A 25,142-nucleotide genomic window follows, 5' to 3' on the forward strand; every position below is an offset into this window, starting at 1 on the left:
GGTTTCACCAAATGAAAAATTCTCAGGAGAGGAGGAAGAAGGAATGGATTCATCTGCATCATAATCCTCATAAGCAGAGAGGGGTTGCATGTCTTCACACTCAGAAAACTCAAGAGTCATCGCACTCCTGTTCAGATAAAACTACTGGGGACAAGTCTCTTTCTTTTGGAAGGGGTAGCCTGGCTTCCCCTAATAAGCATAATATGGTCTTCCACCATTTTAAGCATTTGAGATTGAGGCATGGAAGCAGGTGCCTGAGCTTGGGTCGTCAGTTTTTTAGGCGTAGTTCGTACCCTGGGCCTTAGAAACTCAGTAGTTTTAGAAAAAACTGAAGACGCGAAATAAGTTGTCAGTTTGTGTCGAGTATAGGTAGTGCGAAGAACTTCCACAAAAGACTGTGCCAGCTCAGCGGCTCCGGACCCATCCAAGGTAGTGACAGCCGCAGGATCCTTAGTCGAAGAGTCACGCGGCATACCAGACTCAAAATGGGTCTCAGTAGCGGCCTGCGAATCCATAGAAGCAGGCATCAGGAGAGCGCCTCACTGAGGACCGGAGAACTAACTACTAGCTTAACGGAAACATCATTGGCAGTTTTGGACCTGTGCAGTCTGTCTCTGTCTTTATCCTTATGTTTATTCAGAAGATCGGTAGTCGGATGGCTTACCGAAGCCATATAGAATACGAGGACTGAAAGCAAAAATATTTAGCTACAATAAGGGCCCGGCGACATATAGTTCTGGGGTTGAACAAAGCACAAAAGTGACAGTGAGGGACGTTGTGGTCTGGGCCTAAGGTGACGCAGTAAGAATGTAAGTCTTGGTGTGGTATTTGCTTTCCACAGGCGAGACAATTGTTAACTTTTTCTGACATCAGTTAGAGCAAGACAAAAGGATCCCCAACGGGGTACTTAGCTTTAGAAGACTTTAACTAGGATTCAGAAACAAAACTCAGGTAGGGGCTGACTGGCACTGCTTCTGCTTCGGACTCCTAGGCAAGAAAGACTGATGTAATGATGACGGCTGCCTGATTTTATACCACTGACAAAGTACAGTTTTGTACCTACCATAAATGTAGATGTCCGAACTGGATAGCATCTGCAGTCATAACAAGTGGGTTGTCCTGTCGTCAGGCAGCCCTGCAGTCGGCCGGATTCCAAAGTCCGGGTCCGGCTTCGGCTGATGTCGCACTCCTCCCGACATCATCTCTGTTGGTCTTCGGGTATAAAAGCATCAGCCGACGCCATTTTCCTCAGTGTTTCTTGCCCCAGATGCCAGTAGCCCTCTTGCAGGCTAAAATTTGGATAGATGCCAATGTTTCCAAATAGATAGAGGTAAACACAGCAATAAGCATATATGTACAAACAAATACACCATAAAAGACTCCCCCCCCAAAAGCTAGCTATTAGGAGGGTAAACACCCTAGAGTACCACAGAGGGGAAGGAGGGAGGTAATCCTGACTGCAGATGCTATCCAGTTCGGACATCTACATTTATGGTAGGTACAAAACTGTACTATGTCCTTCATGGATGCATCTGCAGTCATAACAAGTGGGTAGAATACCATAGCCAACTAGGGAGGAGGTAAAAGTAGATTATGGTGTGTTTAGGATCCCTTGCAGTACAGCAGTGGCAAACCCTGCTCGGGATCTGGAATAAAGAGGCAAATTATAATGCTTGGCAAATGTATGCACGGAGGTCCAAGTAGCCGCCTCAATAATGTCTTTGGTTGCCACTCCTCGTAAGAAGGCTGTGGTAGTGGCTGTTGCCCTTGTAGAATGAGGTCTTATGTTCTGTGGAATTGGTTTTCCATGGAAGGAGTAACAGTATCGTATGCAATTTCCTATCCATTTGAGATTGTCTGTTTGGAAATAGCTTTTCCTTCCCTTCCTGTTGCATAGGCTACAAAGAGTTGGTCAGTCGTTCTGCTATTTTTGTTCTGTCCAAGTAGTAGCGTAGCTGTCTATGTACATCCAAGGTATGCAGTATTCTTTCCCCTCTGTTTTGTGGGTTGGGAAAGAAGGTAGGTAGGTGGATTGCCTGGTTTAAAGACACTCTGGATACCACCTTGGGCATAAATGTAGGATTAGTCCTCAAGGACACTCTATCTTGGTGGAAGATTAGGAAGGGTTGCACTGCCATTAAGGCCTGTAGTTCTGAAACCCTCCTTGCTGAAGTAATTGCCAGTAGGAAAGCAGTTTTCCATGACAGGTGTTGTAGGTCTGCTGTTGCTGCTGGTTCAAAGGGTGATAGTGTCAACTTTTCTAGCACAAAGTTTAAATCCCAAGCTGGTAATGGTGGTTTCCTTGGAGGTTTTACATTCTTGATTCCTCTGAGGAACTGTCTGAGCAAAGGGTGCGAAAAACAGGTGGATCAAAGCTGTATTCTGCGGAAATAGCTGATGCATGTATCTTGATGGAGGAGTAGGACAGGCCTGAATGAAGAAGTTCGGCCAGATACACCAGAATGTTAGGCATATCTATGTTTGACACATCTTTTCCTCTTTCCGTACTCCAAATGACAAACCTTTTCCATTTTCCAGCATAGTTCCTTCTTGTTGAAGGTCTGCGTGCTTCAAGAATAATGTCCTTAACTCTTTGGGAAAGTTCTGGATTAGCTGCTGCTATGTGATGTTCCATGCAGTCAGTTGCAGCGTTTTAAGGTTTGGATGTATGATGCTGTAGTTGTTCTGAGGTAACATGAAAGGCATCAGTGGTATTGGCCACATATTGTTCGAGACATGCTCTTCAGTAGTGGGTACCAGTGTTGTCTTGGCCAGTTTGGAGCTATCAGGATTATCCTTGGACGTTCTTCCTTTATTTTTAGTAGTACCTTGTGTATCAAAGGAAGAGGTGGGAATGCATATGCTGTTAGGCCTTTCCAGTTGAAGGAGAGTGAGTCCACTTTCCATGCTAGTGGGTGGAATGTCCTTGTGCAGAATTTTTTGAGCTGGTAATTGAGAGGTGATGCAAATAGGTCTATCTGTGGCATTCCCCATTTCTTGAGATGGTCTTGAAGATGTCCGGTGCAGCTTCCATTCGTGGGCATCCGAGTGGTTCTGCTTAATATGTCTGCCAGAGTATTGTCTTTCCCTGGTACAAATATTGCCTGTAACTGAATGTTGTAGCTGAGTGCCAGGGTCCACAGTTCCAAGGTCATTCTGCATAGGGGGTATGAATGAGTGCCTCCCTGTTTGTTGATGTACCACATGACTGTGGTGTTGTCTGTCCTTATCATCAACTGGCCCTCTTTGAGAAATGGTTTGAACTTTTGGATTGCCAGTTTTACTGCCAGCATTTCTTTTAGATTGATGTGCAGGTGAAGTTGATCCTGTGTCCACAATCCTTGCACGCATTTGTCCAGCATGTGGGCCCCCCATCCTAGGTCTGAAGCGTCTGTTGTGATGGTCTGGCTTGGTTGACATCTGCGAAAGGGTAGGCCTGGGTTTGACTGGCATGCCTGAGCCCACCATAGGAACTCCTGTTTTAAGCATGGAATTAGTGGGATTTCTGTTTCTAGACTGTGTCTGTGTTGGGACCATAAATTCTTTAGGTACCACTGTAGTTTCCTCATATGTAGTCTGGCAAATGGGACCAAGATTATGCATGATGCCATGAAGCCCAAGGCCTGTAGAACTTTTCTTGCTGTTAACTTGTTCAGTTTTGTTAGTGCCAAGAAGTAAAGAGGAAGTTCTTTTTGTTTTTCTGTAGTCAGGAATGCCATTTGTTGTACTGTGTCCAATTCCGCGCCTAAGAAAGTCCTTGTTTGGGATGGTATCAGTCTTGACTTTTGTAAATTGACTGTGTATCCCAGTCCTTGTAGCAAGTAAATGACCCTTTGTAAATCTGTTGTCAGCTTGCTTTTGTTGTCCCCTTGTAGCAGGCAGTCGTCCAGGTATGGGTAAATTTGAATTCCCTGTAGTCTGCAATGGGCGATTACTGATGCCAGGCATTTTGTGAATACTCTGGGCGCAGTAGATAAGCCAAAGGGCAATGCTGAGAATTGATAGTGCTCTGATCCTGCAAGAAATCTGAGGTATCTTCTGCAGATTGGTCGAATGGGGACGTGCAGGTATGCCTCCTTGAGATCTAGAGTTACCAGCCAAGACTCCTTGCCCAGCATGGGAAGAAGTTGCTGTAGGGTCAGCATTTTGAATTTTGGGACAATGATGTATGTATTTAAGGTGGACAGGTCGAGAATTGGTCTCCAACTTTTTCCTTTCTTGGAACTAGGAATAGTCTGGAGTAGAACCCTTTCCTTGTTCTGCTGTTGGCACTCTTTCCACAGCTCTCATGTTTGCTAACTCCATTATCTGGCGTAGAGCCTCTGTTTTTGATTTGGAGGTAGATTTGGCATTCCTCTTTTGACTGGTAAAGTGTGGAAGTGAAACCGTAACCTTGATCTATGGTTTGTAAAATCCACTTGTCTTTTGTTATGTAGTGCCAGTTCTTTGAAAATAAGGTTAACTTTCCGCCTAGAGGGGCTGCTATTTGTTCCCTGGTAGGCGGATTTAGGATTAAGTCACTGCGGTTGTGCTGATGTAGTGGCAGTGGCTGTGTCTGTGCCTCTGTTGTTACCTTGCCACTGTCGTCCTCTGTAGGCACCTCCTCTGGATTGGTTTCTGCCTCTGGAACGTCTATTTCTACCCCTTTGAAATTTTGTGGAGTCAGGAAAGGACCAATTCTTGGCAGGCCAGTTCCTGCTAAACCTTGGGGTTGAACCTGCAAGAAATCTTTAACAGTTTGAACAGATTTTGCCTTTTCTTCCATTTTCTTCATAACCTGCTGGGCAGGTGTACCAAACAGACTTGTCTTGTCCATAGGAGCATCTAGCAACTTAGCTTTAACATGATCCGGTAAAGCTTGTTCCTTTAGCCATGCATGCCTTCTTATCACTGTGCCTGTCATGGCTGATCTAAATGAAGCCTCCAGTGCATCATAGCCACATTTTAAGGAATGGTTGCTAACCTGTTGTATGTTATTTACCATCTCTAATACATATTTCTTATCAAGAGATTCATCAGTGGTTAGTTTTTAGTTAACTGATCAAGCATAAACTCTTGGTATTGTATCATGTGAAACTGACAGTTTAAAGCTCTAGCTGAGAGAGTAGCTGAGGTGTAGACCTTTTTACCCCATCTGTCTAGTGACCTTGCTTCCCTTTCAGAAGGAATAGGGTTTTAGCTGTGGTCGCTACTGCCTTGGGACCCTGGGATATAGTTTCTGGGTCTGCAAGTGGGGCCTTGTAAAGGTGGTGATGAGTATCTGGCACCCTGTAAAATCTGTCTGGTTTGGCAGGGGCTGGGGGTAAAGAAACTGGAGCGGAGCAAACATCATTGAAAGCATCATCCACCACAGAGAGAACAGGAGGTATAGCTAAGGGCCTGTGCTGTGGGAGGTGCAGAAAGGTCCTAAGTCTTTTTCTGGAGTCTGAAAAATCCTGTTGCTGCCATTGGAACTGTTCTCGCATGGCATGCAAGGTTTCCCCAAAGGAGAACTCTTCTGGTGGGGAAGCAGCTGGAATGGATTCTTCAGCATCCGAATCTTCAAAATTGGAGAAGGGAGCCTCAGGCTGATCAGTTATGTCTGATTCATCAGCAGAATCATCAGTAGAAACTGGCTCAGGGGCTCTGCCCTAGGTCTCTTCTCAGGGGGCTGAGAGGCCCTGTCTGGGTGAGGTTGAGATCCTCTAATTAAGGAAATTAAATCTTCTGCCAAAGAAAGCATTTGAGAACTAGAAGAGGGCCTGGATGTGGGGGGTTTAACAGGCACTGATTTAGTAGTCTTGGCTGCTTTAGCCCTGGCGAAGGCCTTAATGGACATGGCAGCTGGAGGCATAGCAGCACCACGTGCTGGGGTAGAGACATCCAAGGGGATGGTGTCTGATAAGTCAACCACCGTAGTGGGTAAAATTTCTGAGGTCGATTCAAGAGTTGTAGCAGGGGCCTCAGTTGTTAGAATAGGTTCAGCTGTACTTTGAGCAGTTTTCTCGGTTTCGGCCGAAACCGAGACACTCGCGGTTTGCTTTACCGTGGTTTCGGCCGAAACCGCGGACCGCGAGTGTCGGTCTTTATCTTTGCGTTTTTTGGGTGTAGTCGGAGGATCCGACGGCATAATGTACGCAAAATCAGTACCGAAAAACTGTTCTGCAAACTCCGACCGACGCCTAAGCGTTCGTCGGTTAAAAGAAGCACAGGCCGAACAGGCTGCTACGTCGTGGGCTGGGCCTAAACAAGGCAGACAGTATGAGTGGAAATCTTTATGAAGTATTTGTTTCCCACAGGTTAAACAATTGTTAACTTTTTCTGACATCGGCTGAGGCAAGAAAGAGTCCCCAACGGGGTACTTAGCTTTAGAAGTCTTCAAGTAGTATTCGGTGAAGTAATCTCTGGATCCGACCGACCGGCACTTGCGAACAGCTTCTGCTTCGGGCGCCACGCGGCAAGAAAGACTGAGGAAAATGGCGTCGGCTGATGCTTTTATACCCGAAGACCAACAGAGATGACGTCGGGAGGAGTGCGACATCAGCCGAAGCCGGACCCGGACTTTGGAATCCGGCCGACTGCAGGGCTGCCTGACGACAGGACAACCCACTTGTTATGACTGCAGATGCATCCATGAAGGACATCCTGATATCAGTCCTGCAGCGACAGCAACCGACGCAGAAATGCTAATCCTCTGGCATTCGGGCTGACTGAGGGCTACCCCTGGCAGGATAACCCAAGTGTGATGACTGCAACAGTGAAACACAAAGAACATGGAAAGTTCATATTATATTTTGGCAAGGAGGGTTGAAAAATCCGAATGACCGCATTAATCAACTTTTCTCTTTCATCAAATCTTTTAAAGACCTCAGCAGAGGATGAACCAAATACCTCTTTATCCAGGGAAACATTTAGGATCTTGGCATTGACATCCTCTGGTAAATTCTGGAAACATAGCCAGGCAAACTTTCTTATCACTGACCCGACAGCAGCTGCTCTGGATACAGTAGCACATTTTAAAGTGTGACTGTCAGGCAAAAGTACAGTTGTGTGCACTTACCATATATGTAGATGTTTGAGTATATTCACTGTTGCAGTCATCACATTTGGGTTATCTGCTTGCAGTAGCCCTCAGTCGGTCTGATTAACAAAGTCTTGGGTCTTATGTCGGTTGCGGTCTCTTCTTCCGAGACGTCAGGTCGTCAGGGGTATAAAACATGCAGCCGACGTCATTACATCAGGTTTTCTTGCCCCTGATGTCAGGTGCCCCCCTAATGGGAAGCAATTAAATCTATAAATATACATGGTTATACCTCCAACAAAAAAGCAAATACACCAAAAAGCTTTTAAGCATTGTAAAGAATAGAATAGAAGAGATATAGCCAAAAGAAGTCAGGGGGGGCTGGAGGGAGGGTAACCAGGACTGCAACAGTGAATACACTTGAACATCTACATTTATTGTAAGTGTACACAACTGTACTATGTTCTTCGTGTTTCACTGTTGCAGTCATCACATTTGGGTAGATTCCCAAAGCTAAGGATGGGAGGAGGAATTTAGATAGCATAAGGACCAGCTATAAGGCCCTGCAAGACTGCAGTGGCAAAGCCAGCTCTGGATTTAGAGAAAATTGGCAAATGGTAATGCTTGGTGAAAGTATGTACAGAACTCCAGGTAGCAGCTTATAGGATGTCCCTGGTAGGTACGCCTCTGAGAAAGGCTGTAGAGGTAGATGCAGCCCTGGTTGAGTGGGGTCTGATCCCCTGTGGGATAGGTTTTCCATGGTGCTTATAGCAGAAATGAATGCAATGGCCTATCCATTTGGAGATGGTTTGCTTTGAAATAGCCTTCCCCTTTGTTCCTGCAGCAAATGCCACCAGCAGTTGTTCAGATTTCCTTTGAGGTTTAGTCCTGTCCAAGTAGAATCTAAGTTGTCTGTGCACATTTAAGGAGTGCAATATCTGTTCTGATCTCCCTTTGTTCTGTGGATTAGGCAAGAAGGTTGGCAAATGAATGGACTGATTAAGGGCCACACTGGATACCACCTTTGGCATGAAAGGATTGGTCCTGTGGGACACCCTGTCTGAATGAAGGATGATGAAAGGCTCCACTGCCATAAGAGCCTGTAACTCAGATACCCTTCTTGCTGAAGTGATTGCTAAAAGGAAAGCTGTTTTCCAAGAAAGGAATTTTAAATCTGCAGTAGCAGCTGGCTCGAAAGGAGGAAGGGTGAGCTTCTCCAATACAAAGTTAAGGTCCCAGGCTGGATTTGGAGCTCTCCTGGGTGGTATTAAATTTTTGGCCCCTCTGAAGAACTGCTTGAGCAGTGACTGTGAGAAGAGAGGAGGTTCTGTGTTATAATTAGCTGAAATGGCTGAGGCATGAATTTTTACTGAGGAAAAAGACAGGTCCTTGTGAAGTTAAGTATTGTAAAATCTGAGGCAAATTGGGCACTGCTGTGCTCATCCCTTGAGATTGGTTCCTCAGCATCAGAATCTTCATACGTAGATAAGGGTAAATCCTGGTCATCAGAGGAAACCGAAATTTCAGAATCCTGGTCTGAAGTATCATAAGCAAACACAGTCCTAGGTCTCTTAGAGGGGGAAGGTTGGCTTCCCCTGACTTGAAGTAATAGGGTCTTCAGCCATTCTTATCATTTGTTTTTTAGGCATAGAGACCTGACCATGCGGTCTGGGTGTCAGTTTTCTAGGCATGGTTCGAGTTTTAGGCCTTGAAGAAGAAGATGGTGGTTTAATATGCAAGTCAGTAGGCCTAAATACACCCTCAGAAGCTGGTGCTTGCACAGCGGCTCCAGACCCATCCAAGGTAGAGACATCCGCAGGGTTCCACAGTTGAAGCATCACATGGCATACCGGACTCCAAATGGGTCTCGGTAGAGGCCTGCGAATATGAAGTAGCGGGTATCAGGGGCTGCGAAAGTGCCTCACAGAGTACCGGCAAATTGGCGACTGGCTTAGGAGAAGCGTCGTCGGCAGCTTTGGACCTAGGTGGCCTGTCTCTGTCTATATCTTTGCGTTTTTTCAGAATGTTGGTAGTCGGATGGCTTACCGAAGACATATCAGGATAATTGAACTGAGTGCCAAAACATTTAGAAGTGCAAATATATTGATGACGGATAGTTCATGGGTAAGGCACAAAACCGACAGCGAGGTACGTTGTGGTCAGGGTCAAGGCAAGGACTACAGTACAAATGAAAATCTTTATGAAGTACTTGCTTTCTACAAGAAATGCATTTACTTTTACTGACATCGGTTTAGAGCAAGAAAAAATTTCCCCAACAGGGTACTTAACTTTTAGTTGAAGACTTCGGTTCTGAAACTCGAAAACGAAAATTTCAGGAGTCGGCCGACCAGCACTTGCGAACTGCTTCTGCTTTGGGCACCGCACGACAAGAAAGACTGATGTAATGACGTCGGCTGCATGTTTTATACCCCTGACGACCTGACGTCACGGAAGAAGTGACAGCAACTGATGTAGGACCCAAGACTTTGTTAATAAGGCCGACTGAGGGCTACTGCAAACAGATAACCTAACTGCGATGACTGCAACAGTGAAACACGAAGAACATCTGCTATCTCACAAGAAGTCATCCTCTAATGCTGGCAAGACAAGAGGAGCTGCTGCAGGCTGGAGAAAATCCATTTATAAAAAAATCAAAATGTATTTGCAGGGATTACTGAACTTCTTTCAACTACCACTGAAAAAAACTCCTTCATTCTGATAACAAGATCAAGAAAAAAGATAAATCATCAGGAAGGGAAAATGATGACAAATTTCCTTAGAATTTGATTCCTCCTCCTGTGGCATAAGCATTTAAGAAACACAACATAAATCTAATTCCTGTCTCCCAGACAGATGATCAGAATATCAGAAGAAAATCTTTTTCTTTTAAAATTCTGGGAAGACACAGACATCTGTAAAATTTCACACTTTCGTCTTTTTACTGAAACATTCTCTTCATTAAATAAATCCAAAGAAACAGGTGAAGTGAAGAAGCCTCATTCACTACCACCACCATGGATGAGATGTTCAATATGTACATTTCCATCACCATTTTCTATATTACTTGCTTGCTGATGAAACTGAACATAATCTTCATTTAAATGGATCAATGCAAAACTCAGCTTGTCTGCCAATGTATGGAGAGCGAGTCCACATAGCAAAGGACTGGCCATACTCATCCCAAGAGAAAACATGAAACTAGATGAACTCTAGGATGAGCAATGCACCAACACAAGCAAATATTGCAAAAGTAATCATCCTCCAAAATGCTCTTTTAAAAACTGTTCTGCAACATGTGTATAGAGCAAATGGCCATTATACTTTCAAATGTAATTATGTTGTATAAATAAATTTCATGTGACAGTTTTTCTATTCATAAAACAGGAACACTTTCATAACAATATACGAGCACGTTTATGCAATTAAGACCAAGACTACATCAAATGCACTAGCAAAATACAGCTTTGGCTGCATTAATTTTAATAGCCATCACATTTTTTGTAACAGTTGAGGTAAAAGGAGATTTGAGGAGGTGATTATAAAAATGTATTATAATGTAAAGAAGCTGACAGACAACTAAGGACACATGCTAATGTTTTGTCAGGCTTAAATTACTACGTTTTTAAAGATGTAAATATTTTAAATATTAATTATTTGAGAATATTTATTAAGCTGTAGCTCTACTGGTGAAAATGGCGTGTGTGGTTATTACTGCTTATTTAAATTCAGTTTGTCTGGTTTATTATAACATTCTGATGAGGTTTGTATTAGAGATAGAGGTAAAACATTACAGAAATTGATTATTTTCACCTTTTAGGTGTTGTTTTAATTTGTTTTGTCAGGCCAGTTATTTTACATTTAAGATGATTTTTGTGGTCTATACTCTTGTGGACAAAGATGCGGAGGACAGGAAGAAATGGAAACAGATGATCCGCTGTGGCAATCCCTAACAGGAACAGCCGAAAGAAGAAGAAGAAGGACTCTTGTGGACAAACCTTTATTAAAACCCTCACTCCATAAGTCCGCCCAAGTATTCAGAACATTATGTCTGGACAATTCCCATCAGTTTCTCCTGACAGCCTGGTCGACATGGGCATACTTAGTGTAGCAACTGCCTCATGTTCACTGACAGCCCTCTTCTCCTAACACAATTCTTCTAGTTGTGAGAAATGCACCTACATCAGTACCCTGAAATCCATGCTCTCTCACTCAACAGTCAGTACTCCTGACAAAGAGGAGACTGCCAGCACAAACACCATACCACCCACATCACATAACCAAGCACAACACACAACCACCTATGCAGAGGTCCTCAATAAAAACTTATCTAAACAGCAGGGACCTCCAAAACACACTCACAAACAGTCCACACACATCACTAAACATATCACAAACAGCAGACAACACACCAATGTCTCACAAACACAGCCCATAAGGCATAACAATAAACCAATGCAGCCCATAAGGTGTAACAATAAACCAAACATACTAGTCATTGGTGACTCAATTGTGAGACGCACCTCACCAGGCTCGACAAGGAGAAGGTCATGGTCAGTCGTCTGTTAGGTGCCAGAATCACCACATCACGCACTTAAGTCTCTCCACAAGAGGTACAAATATGACTCCGTCATTTCCCATGTTGGTGTGAATGACTGAGACATACCCTCCTGGACTATATGAAGAGAAACATGATTGAGCTCTCAGAGTATGTATCCCAGATAGGTATTACCATAGCCCTAAGCAGCATCCTACCTTCACCAAGAAGGATATCACAACACCAATAAAAAATAACTAACTTCAACAATTGGCTTAGTTTATGGTATCTTTCCAAGGGGATCTAGTATCTGTCTGCCTGGGATGACATGGCTGACAGGCCTCTATGCTCTGTCAGAGATGGCCTCCACCTGTCACCCCTGGGATTCCAGATTCTGGCCAAGGCTCTTGCCTCCCCCCATTGTGCCTTTTTTTAGGCTATGTCCTAAAGACAAATCTTCCAACATAAAAGACATGTCAAAAAGCAAATTGAAGGTCATGCTACTTAATGCTAGGAGCCTTAACCTGAAAATGCATTCACTGGAGGCTCTCCTCACAATAGAAGATGCCGGTGTCTGTGCGGTCATGGAAACTTGGCTCGGGGCTGTTAAGAGCACCCATGCCTTACCAAGTTAAACCTCATTCCGCACATTCTGGCCCCAAAATGAATTCAGGAACACTAAGGGTGGTGGAGTCTCTATCTTCATTAAGGACAGGCACACCTCCAGACAGGTTTGCCAGCATGACATAGTGGAATTGCTCCAGGTGCAACTGACAGTTGGCAAGACACCCATCCAAGTTATAGCCAGCTATACACCCACTCAATGACTCAGGACACCCACTCCTCCTACATGGACTTACTTGACAACATGAAGCTACCCCATAACACCCTGATCCTTGGTGACTTCAACTACCCCACCATAGACTGGGTGAATTATTCCTGTACTAATGCATTCACCCAATGACTCCTTGACTTCATCAATTCTAACTTACTAGACCAGTTTGTCTCATCCCCCACAAGGGGAGATAAAATTCTGGACTTTGTTGTCACCAACATGGGTGACAACTGCACCACTCCCATAGTATGTTCTTCCCAGGTGAGATCAGGCCATTATTCTGTCTCATTTGAAGTTTCTATCCCACCCAACCCCTCCCCTCAGCCATAACCAGGCTAAAAAACTTCTCAAAAGTCAACTGCAACCTCCTATGGGAGGGTATGTAGCTTCACACCACCTCCCCTGTCAGAGGATCCAGACAACTATGCCAAACAGTATGCCAATGCAGTATACAAGCACCTGTACAACTGCATGGACTCAGCCATACCCAACAGAACTAATACCTGCTCCTCAAAGAAACACACAAACCTGTCTGGTTAACATCCTCTATCAACAGGCTTTACAACAAAAGGAAGAAACTGTTGTCCAAGGGTAAAAAGTCACAAATTCCAAATTGGAAAAACTCCCTCCTCAGCCTCAACAAGCAAATTAGATCACTAGTGAAAACCTCCATAGCCACTTATGAATTGAAACTAGCCTCCAAAACAAAGCCAAACCGCAAAGCTTTCTTCAGTTATGTCAGGAACCCCCAAGGCAAAGCCCAGGTTTGTTCCAAATTAGTACTTAACGGTACCACATACAGTGATCCTGTTGACTTATTCAACCTGCTAGAAGATAGGTTCAGTGCAAACTTCACCCCCTATCCCCCCCAGGCCCATTAGACTTCCCAGATACTTGTCCCGCACCTCACATCTCCATAGATCAAGTGTTAAAGGCCCTATCCACGGCAAAGAACACAGCTTCCATAGGACCTGATAGTATCCCAGGCTGTATTCTGCACCATCTCCAGCAAGAACTAGCTTCGCCACTGAGTACCCTATTCAGCCACAGCCTAAGTACAGGCTTCATTCCTGCAGAGTGGAGAGCTGCCATTGTCATCCCCTTGCACAAAGGTGTTTCCACTACCGACCCTGGAAACTATCACCCCATTAGCTTGACAAGTCTTATCTGTAAAGCCATGGAGCGTATTATTATGTATCTCATCAACAAGGACATAGGCGATCTCCAAGCACTTGACCCCACCCAGTTCAGATTTGTCAAGGTCTGATCTTGCCTGGTGAACCTGGGTGAATTCTTTGAGAGGGTCACCAAGGCCCTGGATGAGCCAAAGTCAGTACATACAGCTTACCTTGACTTGACCAAGGCATTTGACACAATCCCCCACTCGAGCATCATCGAAAAGCTAACATAACTTGGCATAAAACCTTGTCTCATCTGGTGGGTGGCCAACTTGCTCACCAATAGGGCCCACAAGGTCAAAATAGGTACCTCCACCTCCCAACAGACCTGCTACTAGTGGTGTTCCCAGGGATCTTTCCCGGGACCGCTACTGTTTGGCATCTACTTCTCAGAGGTCCAGGCAAAGACAGAAGGCCTGTTGCTGACCAAGTTTGCGGACGACTGCAAGTCGGGTGCTGTCAGTGACTCCCCAAATGATAACACATTGCAAGAGGGTCAGCAACAAATGAGTGGTGCCAAAGTCATGGCCTTACATTAAAAGCAAAAAATGTATACTCATACCATTCGGCAAAAACACATCTACTAATTACCACATCAACGGCAACCCCCTAAGCACAAAACCTGTGATGAGAGACTTGGGTACTCAGGTTGACAATCACACATTCGACCGTCATGTAATGGCAGTGGTCAGAAAAGCCTTTTACTTGGTTCATCTCATAAGTAAAGAGACTGCATCCAAAAAAAGGGAGGTTCATTATCTCTCTGTACTCCTCCCTCATTACGCCAATAAGCATCCTGTTTGGTATGTACCTCTCCAAACACCTGCACCAACTGGAAAGACCATAGAAATACCTCAAAAAGAGAATCCATGGCCTCAAACACCTGTCCTATGCAGACAGGCTCAAATCACAATCACTCTACTCAGTAACGTACAGATTGCTCAGAGGTGACCTGTGTCTTGCCTACAAGGCAATATCAGACCCTGCCCTACTAGAGATGCTCCATATGCGTTAAACACCTCGTGCATTACCCACTTGAAAGGCCTAAATCTAATATGAGACATCAACAACATCTGTTGAAGAGACAGGTTTGTACCCCAGAGGCTGCCCCATCTCTGAAATACACTTCCCATACATGTCAAACAGGGTACCTCGATGACCATCTTTAAGCGCAACCTTGACAAGTGGATGGGAAACCACAAATTTGCCCTAGAGGTTCCACCTGTGTCTCTCATTTACAGGGGCGAAAGGTGCTGATTGAGGCTTCTTTTTTGGAGATAAACTCTTGGCTAGGCTTGTAAGGGCCCCAGGGCCATTAGGCAGGTAATCTCCTATGATCCTATGTTTTAATGGATTGTTAATACTTAAGTGGTTTGTTTATGAGACTCAGGATTTAAAGATTAAAATAAGCCCATAGCAAAACCCAGGCACACTTCCCTGTCCATTCTATGTAAAACAGGACAGGAAAAATGCCTATTTTCTTTTCCTGGGAATCCCCCCCCCCCCACCAGGAAAACAAACTAAACAAAGATAGCTCCCTTCCGCAGCAATCAAGCTCTTTAGGGTGGTTTTGTGGTGCAGTACCATCCTCTCCCTTCAACATAAAGTGAGGTTCTCCCTTGTCCAAAGAGGACAGCTGAAAAGCTACACTGGACATGGCTGTCTCCTGGTCTTTAATAGCTTCTCAAGGGGCAACACCAGATGGATTGAGAGAAATAAATGAGCGGTCTGAAGCACCGGAAATAGCTACAGCACAGTCATTCATCAGCTGCTAAGGTGAAGAGGAAACTGGCTTGAAGACTGATTACTCCAGTTTTCATTTTCTTGCAGAGCAGGGAGGGAAGAACTGACAAGCTCAGTCCATGTCTCTCCTAAAAGAGAGAGAGAGAGACAGTGGTAGAAAAGCCTTGGACATTGGTACAACCTAATTGATAAAAGTAGCCCAACAAAAATGTAAAACCTTCTCCTAAAAAATAAACTTTTATAAGGTTTTTCCACACAGAGAACATGGAATAAAAATGTAACTTATCGTAGATTATTATGACAAACACTAAATATACCAGTTCTAGCCCTTTGCAAGAATCTCTGATAAACAAGTAAGACTTTTCTTCATAAAAATTAGCAAAGTAGAAGGCATTCCCCAAACAAATGCCTATCTGCCCAGCCTTAGAGAAGTGCTAGCAGACAGTTAATCACAACTCCTGCAGGGAAGAGTGCATTCTGAAGACAGAATAGTTGCGCAAAATCTTACCATAACCATAGATGTTCCTCTTTTCTGTGTTGCAGTATTCTTTACATATGGTGTTGTATTTCGCCCTACAACCCAACGTCCAGCCAGTATACAAAAGCTTATAGCCACTGCCAGTACATTGGACATTGCATGTCTGCTCTGACATCATCAGCCATAAAAGGATGTCCACACATACCATCCTCAGAACAAGAAAGCCCCACGAGGAACAAGAGTCCTAAGGAAAACAATAATTCATCCAGGGAAGTAACAAGATGCAGGGGGAAGGCGGGAGGGACAGAATACTGCAACATAGAAGAGAAGGACATCTATGGTTATGGTAAGATTTTACACAACTATTATATGTCCTTCTGTTCGATGTTGCAGTATTCTTTACATATGGGAGAGTGCCATAGCTTAACTGTGACTTTGAGAGGTGGAAGGAACAGAGGAAGGCTGCAAGGAAGGATTCTCCACAAATACATGGAGAAAAGCCCTAGTAAACCCTGCTATGGACCTACAAATAGAATCCAACTTGTAATGTTTGGTAAAAGTGTGCACAGAGGACCAAGTAGTACCATCTAAAATGGAATTAGTATCCAGACCCTTAAAGAAAGCCCCAAAGAAGACACAGATCTAGTGGAATAGGCTCTGACAGAAGTAGGCAAGGACTTACCATGGAAATCATAGCAAAACACAATAGCTGTAGAAACCAAGACAAGATAGTTTGTTTAGAAACAGGTAAACCCAAATACCTGGGATAAAAGGACACAAAAAACTGATCTGACTTTCTGATAGTTCTAGTCTTATCCAAGTAAAATCTAAGTTGGCTGTGCACATCTAGCGTACGCAAAATTTTTTCACTGGAGGACTGACGAAAAGGAAGACAGGTAGGCAGTTGGATAGACTGATTAAGAGACAAGTCATTCACCACATTAGGAATGAAAGAAGGGTTGCAAGGAAACTCTATCCTTATGGAAAACCAAGAAAGGTGGAGATGCCATCAAAGCCTATATCTCAGAGACCCTCTAGCAGAAGTCAAGGCAACTGGGAGCACAGATTTCCAAGTGCAAAACTTCAGAGAAGCAGAAGCTGTGGTCTGAAAGAGGGGGGCAGAGTTACCTTTTCTAAAACATAATTAAGGTCCTAAAGGAGGAGGAAATTGTTTCCTCGGGGGCTTAATATGTAGGATACCTTTAAGAAAAACTTTAACCTCCAATCCAGAAGTTAAAGGAGGTGATAGTGGCAGACAAGTGAAAAGAACAGAGCAGTGGACTTTCACTGAGGGATATGATAAACCACTTTTTAGTAGTTCACGCAGGTAAGAGAGTACTACTGGAATGTCCACAGAAAGTGGACCTAGACTTCTTTTAAAGCACCAGATAGAAAATATTCTCCATTTGGAAATATAAGACCTTCTTGTATTGGGTTTCCTGGCCTCCTTCAAAACCCCAAGCATGTCCAATAAAGATGCCTGAAAGGGATCAGAAGTTGATCACCCATAAGGTCAGCTGTAATGTTGACAGATGTGGATGAAGCAGGTATCCCTTGCACTGTGTGAGCAGATCCAACCAGTGAGGCAACTTGTGGTGATGGCCCTTGGCTAGTTGCAGAAGAAGAGAGAACCAATGCTGTCTTGGCCACAAGGGAGTCACACCAATAAGATTTTCGGTCTGTCCTGCTGACTCTTCAGCAGGATTTTCTGTATGAGAAGGAAGGGGGGGGATGCATAAAGAAACGTCCCCTTCCATAAGAAAGAAAGGGTGCCCACCTTCCAAGCCACAGGATGTGGGATCCCAGTACAAAAGAGAGGAAGTTATCTGTTTTGAGGGGAGACAAACAGATCCAGATGTGGAGTACCCCACCGATGATGGAGGTCCAGGAACACATCCCTGTGAAGCATCCATTCACGGGAGTGTATCATGGACCTGCTTAATTCGTCTGCCACAGAATTATGAGCAGAGGGTAGGTAAACAGCATGAATAGTGACCTTGTACTGAATCATTAATTCCCATGCCTTTATAGCTAACCTGGATAGAAGGTAAGAATTGGTGCCCCTCTGTTTATGTACCAGAGGACATTGGTGTTGTCTGTAAATATAGTCAAAGACCTGGCTGGAAAGCAGGATGGAAAGTTCACAAAGCTAAAAGCAGAGCACTGATTTCTCTGATGTTGATGTGCTCACTCTTCTGAGATTGAGACCAGAGACCCTGAATTTTCCTGGAAGTAAGGGTTGCTCCCCAGCCCGTGCCTGAAGCATCTGTGAAAAGTTGTTGAGAAGGCTGGGATAAAAGAAGAGGAAGGCCTGGATTCAGACAGAGATGTTGAATTCACCAGGGGAGCTCTGTTTTCAGGCAGGGAAGAAGAGGAATCATAACATCTAGAGGGTGAGCATGCTGGGACCAGGTAGTCTTTAGAAACCACTGAAATTTTCTCAAATGGAGTTTTGCAAAGGACAACATCAGAATTGTGGAAGCCATGAATTCTAGAAGTCATAGAAATTCCCTGGCTGAGATGTAAGGAAGAGTCAGACGGGCCTCTATGAAACAAGTGAGAGACTGAACTTTGTCTGTTGGTAGAAGCACCATCATCAAGTCTGTCATGAACCCGCACCTCAAGAAGATGTGATCCTGAAGAGTCGTCAAACTGGGTTTCTGAAATTATTATGAAACCCAGGCTATGAAGGAGATGAATGGCCCTCCTCAGATTTTGAGACAAGTGATCTGTGTTGCTTGCTAGGAAGAGAAGGTCGTAAAGGTAGGGATAAACCTGAACACCCTGGACCCTAAAGAAGGCAATGGCAGGGGCCAGGCACTTTGTGAAGACCCTTGGGGTAGATGAAAGACCAAAAGGCAAGGCAGAAAATTGATAGTGCAAAGAGCCCACTGAGAAACATAAAAATTTTCTGTACTGAGGATGGATGGGGATATTTAAATAAGCATCTCTGATACCCAAGGAAGCCATGAAAGACTGAGATGAAATGAGGGGGAAAAGTGTCTGCAAGGACAGCTTCCAGAAAGAAGGTACCTGGCAGGAAAAGTGTTCAAGTGGCAGAGATCTAGAATTGGTCTCCAAGAGCCATCCTTTCTTGGGATAAGGAATATTCTTGAGTAGAAACCCTTGCCTCTCTGATTCAAAGGTGCAGTCTGAATGGTGCCTTGAGACATCAGTTGAGAAAGAAAGTACAGTTTTGTACCTACCATAAATGTAGATGTTCGAGTGCTCATACAGCTGCAGTCATAACAGATGGGCTATCCTGCCGTCAGGCGGGTCCGTCGGCCGAATTCCAAAGTCTAGGTCCGGCGTCGGTTGTCGTTGCTTCCTCCCTGACGTCAGTGCGGCAGGGGTATTAAAGAGGCAGCCGACGCCATTTTCTTCAGTTTTTCTTGCCCCAGATGTCAGGTGCCCCCAGAAGGAAGGCAAACATAATGTTATGCAAAAATGCAATGTTGATAAATCAAAAATAGTAGTTGCAAGCAAATACACCATAAAAGAGTACCCCAAAAGGTTATATGAAAAGGGTTTGTCATAAGGCCTGTCCTAAGAGGGGTTGGAGGAGGGAACCTGGACTGCAGCTGTATGAGCACTCGAACATCTACATTTATGGTAGGTACAAAACTGTACTATGTTCATCGTGCATACAGCTGCAGTCATAACAGATGGGTAGAATCCCAAAGCTAAGTAAGGGTGGTTGGCACTAAATGGAACTAGGAGGGGCTAGGATGCCCTGCAGGACTGCTGTGGCAAAGCCTGCTCTAGATTTAGAGTATAGTGGGAGGTGATAGTGCTTGGAGAAAGTGTGCACTGAACTCCAGGTGGCTGCTTCCAAAATATCCTTGGTAGGGACCCCCCTGAGGAAGGCTACAGAGGTAGCTGTGGCTCTGGTGGAGTGGGATCTGATGCATGCAGGCACAGTTTTTCCACGAAATGAGTAACAAAAGTGTATGCAGTGGGCTATCCATTTTGAAATTGTCGGTTTGGAAATAGCCTTTCCTTGAGCACCTGCAGCATAGGACACAAAGAGTTGCTCAGATTTCCTGAATGGCTTTGTCCTGTCCAAATAATAACAAAGTTGTCTGTGAATGTCCAAGGAATGTAGTAGTCTTTCCCCTTTGTTTTGTGGATTAGGGTAAAAGGTAGATAAGTGGATAGTCTGAGTCAAAGCTACACTGGATACTACCTTTGGCATAAAGGTAGGGTTGGTTCGTAAGGAAACTCTGTCCTGATGGAAAATGATGAATGGTTGCACAGCCATGAGGGCCTGTAACTCCGAAACCCTGTGAGCTGAGGTGATAGCCAGAAGGAAGGCTGTTTTCCATGACAAGTACTGTAACTCTGATGAAGAAGCTGGCTCGAAGGGAGGAAGGGTCAGCTTTTCCAATCTGGTTGAGGTCCCAAGCAGGGACTGGTAGTTTCCTTGGGGGTTTTATATTCTTTGCCCCTCTGAGGAACTGCCTTAAGAGAGGATGAGAGAATAAAGGAGGATCTGTGTTGTATTGTGCAGAAATGGCTGAAGCGTGGATCTTGATGGAGGAGAAGGAAAGTCCATTGTTTAACATCTCAGCTAGGTACTATAAAATTCGAGGTATATTTATTACCCAAGGATTCTGTCCCTTCTTTTGATTCCAGGCACAAAATCATTTCCATTTGGCGGAGTAAGCCTTTCTAGTAGAAGGTCTTCTGGCCTCCAAGATGACATCCTGCACCTCCTTGGAGAGGAGAAACTGTTGGGAAATTAAGGAATTCTCCATGCAGCTAGATTTAGAGTTTTGAGATGGCTGTGAAGAGTTTTGTAGTTGTGCTGGGACAACAGAAGAGGGACAAGAGGTAGGATACATGGTAGGGAATGTGTCAGGCTCTTCAGGAGCGGATACCAGTGTTGCCTTGGCCAGTCTGGAGCAATAAGAATCATTTTCGGCCTCTCTGCTCTGGCTTTTAATAGAACTTTGGGCAGCAGAGGAAGAGGCGGGAAGGCATAGACTGTCAATGTTGCCCAATTGAAGGAAAGTGCGTCCACTTTCCAGGCCTGTGGATGATAGGTCCTTGAACAAAATTTTTTCAACTGGCAATTTCTGTGGGTAGCAAAGAGATCTAGGTCTGGCTGTCCCCATGCCTGAGTTATCTTTGTGAAAATTTGAGGATGCAACTTCCATTCATGTGGATCTGTCATATTTCTGCTTAGGTTGTCTGCCAGTGTGTTTTCCTTCCCTGGCAGAAATTGTGCCTGTAGCTGAATTTTCAATTCCAGTGCTGTGTTCCACAGGGTTATGGCTTGCCTGCACAGGGGGTATGAATGAGTTCCCCCCTGTTTATGTAACACATCACTGTGGTGTTGTCTGTCCTTATCAATAGCTGGCCTGGATGCAGTAGGTCTTTGAAGGTCATAATAGCCTTTTGCACGGCTAGCATTTCCTTTTGGTTGATGTGAAGGAGCTTCTCTTTTCGTCCCCATTTTCCCTGAATGCACTGATCTGTCATGTGTGCTCCCCAGGCGTAGTCTGAGGCGTCCGTTGTGATGATTTGAGTTGCTTGAGGTACACAGAAAGGAAGATCTGTGTTTCTTTGGCAAGCTTGAGCCCACCACATAAATTCCTTTTGAAGGCATGGAATGAGTGGTATAATTGCTTCCAAGCTGTGGCTGTGTTAAGACCATAAGTTTTTTAGGTACCATTGAAGTTTCCTCATATGCAGCTTTGCACATGGGATAAGTAGGATGCAAGATGCCATGAATCCCAGAGCCTGCAGGACTTTCCTTGCAGTTAGCCTGGTGTAAGTTGCCATTTTTCTGAAGTATTGAGACAGTTGCCCTTGCTTGTATGGCGTGAGGTAGGCCATCTGGGTGGTTGTATCCAAGCTGGCACCCAGGAAAATTATTTGTTGAGAGGGTATTAGTTTTGATTTCTTTTTGTTGACTGTGTATCCCAGGAAGTTCAACAGTTTTATTACAAACGCCAGGTGCTGCAGTAGTATGTCCTTGCTGTCCGCTTGGATCAGGCAGTCGTCCAGATATGGGTAGATTTGTATCCCTTGTAGTCTGCAGAAGGAGATTACTGATGCCAGGCATTTCGTAAACACTCAGGGTGCAGTAGATAAGCCAAAGGGCAATGCAGAGAATTGGTAATGGGTTGAACCTGCAAGAAATCTGAGGTATCTTCTGCAATCTTGTCTGATAGGGACATGCAGGTATGCCTCCTTGAGGTCCAATGTTACCAGCCAAGACTCCTTGCCCAGCATGGGAAGAAGCTGCTGTAATGTGAGCATCTTGAATTTTGGCACCTGTAGATATGTGTTTAGGATGGATAGGTCTAAGATAGTTCTCCAATCTTTGTCTTTCCTTGGTACCAGGAATAGTCTGGAATAAAACCCTTGACCTTGTTCTTTTGCAGGTACCTCTTGAATTGCTTTCATGTCCATGAGAGCTGAAATTTGTTTTGTGCCTCTGCCCTTTGATTTTGTGGCAGGTTTGGCATGCCTCTCATTTTGGAAGGGTGTGAAAGTGGAACCTGTAGCCTCTGTCTATAATGTCCAGAATCCATTTGTCTTTTGTAACAATATGCCAATTTTTTGAGAATAATGTCAGTTTTCCGCCCAAAGGTGCTGCCATTAAAGCTTTGCTTGGCAGGTGTAGGGGGAAGTCATTGTGTCTGTTTTCTAAAAGACTGTGATCTATCTTCTCCACCTCTTGGGGTTGGTGCTTGCCACTGTCTGGCTCTGAAAGATCCTTGAGGTTGCCCTCTACCCCTTGGACGCCTGTATCTGCCCCTTTGAGGTCTTTCAGTGGCTGGAAAGGACCAATTTTTTGAAGGCCAGTTTCTGCTGAAACATGGAGGCTGTGCATGCAGGAAATCTTTCACAGTTTGCATTAATTTCTCTTTTTTCTCCATTTTGTTTAGCACCTCCTCTGCTTTAACACCAAACAATACATCTTTTTGAAGAGGTGCATCTAATAATTCAGCTTTGACATGATCTGGTAAGGTTTGCTCTTTGAGCCAAGCATGCCTACGTATAACAGACCCCGTAACAGCAGCTCTACATTAGACCTCTAAAGCATCAAAACCACACTGCAAGGTATGTTTACCCACTTGCTCTGCACCATGCAACAAATCCTGCAACTCTTTTAAATGTGGTTGTTCTGGTTGTGTCATCTTGCTTTTCAGCTGAGATATCAAAAACTGTTGATACTTAAACATATGGAACTGACAGTTTAATGCCCTCATGGTTAAAGTGGCCGAGGTGTACACCTTTTTCCCCCACCTTTCTAAAGATCTGGAATCTCTCTCTGAAGGTAATGGGTTTTTAGCAGTAGAGGCCTTAATTCCCTTGGGACCCTGTGAAATCGTTTCTGGGTCAGCAGTATGGCTTTTATATGGGAACTGGTGAGAATCAGGAACCCGGTAATACCTGTCTGGTTTAACAGGAGCTGGAGGCAAAGAATCAGGATTAAGGCTGGCTTCTGTGTACACATCATCCAATATATCTAAAACAGGAGGGATAGCCAGAGGCCTATGCTGGGAGAGCAGAAGAAATTCCCTGAGCCTTTTCTTGGAATCTGAGTAATCTTGGCCTTCCCAGTGAAAGTGTTCCCTCAATGTATGCAGGGTTTCCCCAAAAGAGAAGTCCTCAGGGGGGGAGACCGAGGGAAAAGACTCCTCTGCATCAGAGTCTTCAAATGGAGAATAGGCACAATCCTGGTCCTCAGATAGTTCTGAGGTAATAGAAGCTTGATCTGAGGAAGGGTAGTCTTCCTCTAAGATGGGCCTTTTGTCAGAGGGGGGTTGAGAACCCCTGATAAGAGTAATCAAATCCTCAGCCATTTTAAGCATCTGTTTTTTAGGCATGGTTCCTTGAGAGGGTGTCTGAGGAACCTGTTTTTTGGTTTTCATGGCTGTTTTAGATTTAGTGAAGGCTTTAATAGAGAAGGAGGAAGGCTTGAAGACCCCTTGAGAAATGGCAGGCCTGTCTAAATTCTGAGTTTCCCTGCCAGGAGTTGCGTCGGTATCTGTAGTAGGAATGGGGGCCGAGGAGCCTGCGACCTCGGGTACTGAAGACACCGGTAATGCATTGTCATCGGTACTCAGGGGCTGCGTAGGCACCTCGCTGAGTACCGGAGAACCGGTAGTCAGCCTTAGCGTGGTATCAGTAGGTGGTGCGGCCCTCGTATGCCGGTCCTTATCTTTGCATTTTTTGCTCAAAACTGGAGTCGGACTATCCGACGACATAATATAATTAAATTGTTTGCCAAAAAAGTGAAGGGCGAACTCCGCCCGACGCTTAATAGTGTGTTTGTTGAATCTAGCACAAAAACGGCAGGCCGAGACGTCGTGGTCTAGGCCTAAGCAAGGTATACAGTAAGAGTGGAAATCCTTATGCGGTATTTGCTTCCCACACGAAATGCAATTATTAACTTTGTCTGACATCGGTCTGAGGCAAGAAAAGTTTCCCCAACGGGGTACTTAGCTTTCAAGAAGACTTCAGCTGAAATACTTTCGTAAATCTCAGGAGCTGGCCGAACGGCAATTGTGAACTGCTTCGGGCACCGCACGGCAAGAAAGACTGAAGAAAATGGCGTTGGCTGCCTCTTTTCTACCCCTGCCGCACTGATGTCAGGGAGGAAGCGATGACAACCGACGCCGGACCTAGACTTTGGAATTCGGCCGACCGAGGACCCGCCTGATGGCAGGATAACCCATCTGTTATGACTGTAGCTGTATGCACGATGAACATGTTCTGGAAACAGTTGCAACTGACTGGAGAAGAGGCTGTGGAATTCCCATGAAGGAGGGAGATTCTTCCAAGTCATAAAATAGCCTTTTAGGATAATGGATAGGACCCAGACATCCTGAGTGATCATTGTCCAGGCTGGAAAAGAAAGAAAGGTGAAGAGAAAAGAGGTGTATGACTTCGAAGGGAAAGTTGGCAGTCACAGAGAACTGGGCCTGGCCTGAAAGGACTGATAAGAAGTAGGGAATGAAGATGTTTTCGATTGAGGGGGTCTTCTAGTAAACTTCATAGACCTAGGAGCAAAACAGGAAGCAGAGGAAGAAAGTACAGTTTTGTACCTACCATAAATGTAGATGTTCGAGTGTTCACACTGCTACAGTCATTACACTTGGGTTATCCTACCGTCAGGCGGTCCCGCAGTCGGCCAGAGTTCCAAAGTCTTGGTCCGGCATTGGTTGCTGTCATTTCTTCCCTGACGTCAGTGTGCCAGGGGTACATAAGATGCATCCAACGCCATTTTCTTCAGTTTTTCTTGCCCCAGATGTCAGGTGCCCCCAATAGGTAGGCAATACATATTGCTAATAAAAAATATACATATAAAATAAAAACAATACCTTCAGTTACAAGCAAATACATCACAAAGGTTG

General features: G+C 44.7%; 1 protein-coding gene across 1 annotated transcript in view; it reads right to left on the reverse strand.

Moving 5' to 3' along the window:
- The window catches only part of LOC122805962 (zinc finger CCCH domain-containing protein 11A-like), a 1,052,395-nt gene that overhangs the window by 177,818 nt on the left and 849,435 nt on the right, over positions 1-25,142 (reverse strand). The window lies entirely within an intron of this gene.

The sequence above is a fragment of the Protopterus annectens genome, chromosome 7.part0, assembly GCF_019279795.1.
Source record: "Protopterus annectens isolate FY-2018-M chromosome 7.part0, PAN1.0, whole genome shotgun sequence".
Classification (NCBI taxonomy): domain Eukaryota; kingdom Metazoa; phylum Chordata; order Ceratodontiformes; family Protopteridae; genus Protopterus; species Protopterus annectens.